This window comes from Drosophila subobscura, chromosome A, assembly GCF_008121235.1.
Source record: "Drosophila subobscura isolate 14011-0131.10 chromosome A, UCBerk_Dsub_1.0, whole genome shotgun sequence".
NCBI classification, from domain to species: Eukaryota; Metazoa; Arthropoda; class Insecta; order Diptera; family Drosophilidae; genus Drosophila; species Drosophila subobscura.
The window spans coordinates 19,681,727-19,686,783 of NC_048530.1; positions in this window are offsets into that span (position 1 = coordinate 19,681,727).

Sequence of the window (5,057 nt, forward strand, 5' to 3'; positions counted from 1 at the left end):
TTCAGATTGTCTAACCAGTCTCCCTCCCCCAGCCCGCCCGTTTTCCCCCGCCTGCCCGCTCTTCGCTGGCCGCACAAAAAATGCGATCAAATTGAAATGAAAAGCTCAGCGTGCAACGCATCGCAAATGAGTGGCAGGGTTGGAGGATGGAGGCTGGAGGCTGGGCCATTGGGTGCGTGCCGTGTGCGGTTTGAACGTTTCACTTTCACTGCAACTTTCACCCGGGCCACCAAAAAGGGGGCGTGGCAACGAAGGGGAAAGAGAAAGGGAGCGTTGTCGATGCTGATGCTGGTCAACTGGCGGCACGTGTCCTAATTTTTTCGGATTTTTTTTGCTGTTTCCCCCCCCACCCAGCCGTTGTTTGTCTGCCTATAAATAATTTGTGGCCGGGGCGGGGCAGGAGCTCTCAATGAGTTTGCTTTTTTTTAGGCAGTGCGGCGATGTCATTTGTAAATGGCATGTTATCAATTTTCGAGATGATTGAATCAAGTGATTTGTGTGCGTGTCAAACGGGAGTTGTGTCCGTGAAGGGCTGCTGGCTGCGGGCTGCGGGACGGTAGCATCTTCTCGGGATATGCTGCAAGGATTATGCCGGGGGGGCAGGGGGAATGGATAGTTGGACAGGACTAGCCACAAAACACGTGGTAGTGGGGGGCGGGGAGGGGAGGGGAGTGTGGGATAACTGGCTTTGAAGTTGCCTTTGCTTTGTCGGACTCTGTTTGTTGGTTCTTCGGCTCTTTGCCATAAGAAGGAATCTTTCTTAGTCTGTTTGCCTGTCTGGTAGCTGGCTCCTGGCTGCCGTTTCCTCCTCCCTTGGTTTGCTTATTAAGAGATTATCAATTTCTTTTGATGCGATTCTGTGTGTCTGTGTGGGTGTGTGTGTGTGTGTGTGTGTGTAGATGGTCAATGATGTTGGTAATGAGAAAATTGAGTTGGTCTCTGGGCTGGCTTATGTTTCGGGGAGACAGCAAACTAATGGTGGCACGGGGCAGGGGCCAAGATGCACATCCATCACATGGGGAAGCGCAGGAGTGGTGGGTGGAGGGTGCGGAGTGCGGAGTGCTGGCACTCCATTGGGTTTGCCTCTTGCAACAGCTGCGACTCGCAGCAGAACATGCTCCGCCGCTTGTCTCATTGCGAATGCACAAAGGCAAAGTTGTCCAGCACCAGCAGCAGCACCAGCAGCAGCGCCCCCTCAACCCTTCTTCTCTCTCACTTACTATGCCATCTCCCCCTCCCCCTTCCCACCACCCTCTCTCGCTGTCTCTTTCTATGCCCTTTCTGCATTAAGAAATTAAAATCTGCCCTAGAAAAATGCACGTAGAACTGTTTCGGGCGCCCTCTCCCACCCATGGCACATGTGCTGCTGGCTCCTGGATGCTGCTCTTGGTGGCCTCGTGGGTCCTAGCATGCACTCCCCTGTCCCTGTCCCTGCCCCTGCCCCTGCCCCTCTCCCACTCGCGAGTGTTTTGTTATTTTTGCGGAAGTTTTGTAATTGCGGAAACGGCAACTGCTTCAGAGTCTCGGTCTTCTGCCTTCTGCCTTCTGCCTCCAGTTGCTGGCTCCTGCAGCAGACAATGACTCCGCCAACATATGTGTCTGCATGTGGCTGTGTGTGTTACTGTGTGTGTGCGTGTCTGTGTGTTTGCTTCTGGGTAGGATGCTGCTCAAGTGTTCGATACGCGGCTTGTCGACATCTTCTTCCCGGTTCTCGGGGGGGTGCACAGGGAGAGCGCCCTGTTAGGTAAACTTGGCAAAACTTGAAGTTATGGACGCGTAAATTGAAAATACACATGAGAGTGCCCTCAGCCCACTCCCCCCCGGGCACCCACCATCGTTTCTCGCTGTGTAGTGCAGCGCGGTCGCCACATTATTGAAACTATAAATTTATAAAAGCAATCTTTTGCGGGCAGACAACAGCAATGGAGGCGCCACCATTGCCACTGCCACTGCCACCGCCAGCCGCTGTATTTGTATTTGTAAATGTGTCCGTGTCCGTCCGTATGGGCCAGCGGCTGTTAACGCTGCCACCACGTCGATGTTGTGGTCGAAAAGTTTTCTCATTTCGCATGTGCAGGCGCATGGTACTTGGCCCGAGACTCTAGACTTTCCATGAGAAAGAGCGGAGGGAGGGGCGTGTGCGAGAAACTTGTAGAAATTTATTAATAGGATCCAAATCAATAGGTTTTCCGTTGAATTAGGGTTTAAAAGAGGTTCTGCTACACGATTGGTGACCCCGATCGGATGGATTGCTGCACTACGCACAGAAATGGTGACCCCTAATGGAGATTAGCAGCTGAGTCTTCGCCAAACTGCCTACCAGAGACACCCTTCATGATCAAGAATGTCTTATTAGAGAACTAAAAGCGGCTGGAGATAGAGAGATATGGAAATAAGGTGGAAATGCTCAACGAAGTGACACATTTTGTGCACTTAAAATTCTGCTACAGCGTTGGACAGCCCATTGAGCGCTGCACTCCTTTTGGGAACCATAAATCCTTCAATTTTCCGTTTGGGTACGCCTCCTCTGGGGTACAGTCGCCGCATCCCTGGCAGCCATAAAAATTTGTCAGCATTTGCATATCAATTGCCAAGAAGAAAATACATTAAAAATTAGACACTAATAGAGAAAATCAAGTTAAGAACGACATCAACTTATCTCTGGACCCGGGACACGGACCCATCCTCCGTTTGCCCATTTGCATGCTTCATTAGCGTGGCCCATGCCCATGCCCGTGCCCCTGCCCCTGTGGAGGCGGGGCAGTCCGCTCCGAATTAAAAGTAATGTTAATTGCGCTTAGTCCACGGCGACTGGCGTTCATCCATAATCAATTTTAGCCGCCGGTCGTACGGCGTCCGACCTCCCCCGCGCAAAGCCCAAAAAAAACGGAAAGAAACGCACAAAATATGACATAAAAATATTTCATTTCCTTCAGAGTGGCACGGGGAGAGGCATAGAAAAAAAAGAGGAGGCGTACAAATCGACGCTATAGAGTGAGCGTCGCCAGACGCATTTTCTGGTGATATTCCCAGCGGACGAGTCCCCAAGGCGTCGAACTTTGGCAATGAAGTAGAAAATGAAGTAGCGCAACGCCCACTCAGGACGGGCCCCAGCGGGTCTCTGAATGTATTCATCAATGCAACACATTTGCATATTTCGAGCGTAAAAATTAATCACTAATTTTAATACGCAACGAGGCATTGCCGAAGATCCACCAGACAGACACGGGCACGGCCACGGACACGGACACTCGGCGGCTCCCGCGGGCAAGGCTCAGCCAGCGAAAAAAAAAAACCCGAAACCGAAACCTAAACCGAAGGAAAACCTCGGGAGCGGCCCCCTTAAACTTGTTAAGTGGGCAACACTAATGTAGCAATTTTGAAATTGATGAAAAAAGCGGGAAGCCTGCGAGAGAGGGATGCGACGACCGCCCATGACGCGCAAATGTAAGGTAAACAAATTGCGCGATGAGGCGTTGTCATTTATAAGGAAAAGAGAGATCCGGGGACCAGAACAACGGGCAGCAGAGCGACAGCCGAGGATGGTGAAGGGGATGGGTGCAAGGATGAACGACTGGCAACAAGAATGAACGAGCGGCCAGCCAAAGATATTTCCTGTTTCCTTTTCTTGGCGGGAAAAATCATAATAATAAAAAATAAATAAATGGAAAATGAGAAAAACCAGCACCCACATAAAAATGACCAACAGAGGGGGAGAGAAGCAATAGAGAGAGAAAGAAATGGCCGGGGGTATGCGGGGGATATAAAATGGGGGGAAACGCAGAAAATTTCTATCGAAACGCTGGCCGCATTTTTACCTGCAGCATTTTGATGGCTGGATCCCAGTGCCCAGAGCCACAGGCACGAGTCGGGTCGGGTCGGGTCGGACGCACCTCCATTAAAACTAATGGGAAATTTGCCATAATTTGATTTCGGAGTAGCTCACGGGCCCAGCTTTAGTCAGAAATTGAAGGTGTTCCATCCGGGCAGTGGGACAGTTTTGTAATTAATTGCAAGTTGCAATGGAAAGCTGCTAATGGGCATCGATTGGGATTGGCTTCAATCAGCAACTGGGGCTCATGGACAGTTTGAGCAGGAATTTGCCAGATTACATTCCCATCTCTTTTTGATGTGCCCCGAAAGATGAATGGGGATGCTCGCAGCAGGTAAGTGGATGCTGTGAAAGTGATTTGAATATTCCAGCAGATGAATGGCGGAGGCAGGACATGCACGCATATAATACATGCCTACATGCCATTATCACACGAACGCACACGTACGTAAAAGGCAAGAGACGGAGACACAGAGAGGACAAGGAGCGGAGAGTGAATGGCATGCAGTGTGTGTGTGTGTGTGGATATTTATTATGTTATCGAAATAAATCACAAATAAACATGAATAAACAAACCAAAAAGCAAAGAAATGCCAAAGTAGATTTGTCAAAAAGTAGTCGGCAAAAGAGCATCCGCACACACACACACAGTCAGACGTGCTTCAGATGCGCCGTAAAGTATTCAAAAATGTTACACAAATGAAAATAACTTGAACAAAAGTTGATGTCCTACCACAGCCATCCACAGCCATACAGCATCATCCTCAATTCTCCATTCTCCATCCTCCGTCGCCCCTGCCAGCCCACTGACAAGAATTTATGAGCCCGATGTGCTGTGCTCTTCCATATCCATGTGCTCTGCAAAATGTCAATGCCGCCCCAGCATTTGTTCTTTCTTTCCTTTTCTTTTTGCAAGGAATTCGAGAGCATTTCCTCCGCCAGTTGTTCGTCAGTCCTTCTCTCTCGTACATTTACTCGCATGTATTCCTTGTATGCCCTGGTCACATATCAAAATAAGTCTGATGATCCAATAAAGTGCTTATAGCGCGACGGTGGCTTAAAGGGCTGCCCCCGCCCTGTGGCCCTGTGCCCCTGCTCACTCTTCTGCTAGCTGTCACATTAGTGACGCGCCGTGGCCCAGCATTTTGCATAGCATACTTTTGCGGGCCGATGGCGAGGACTCGATGTAATGAAAATAAATGCGTTACATTTCAATACTTTCACG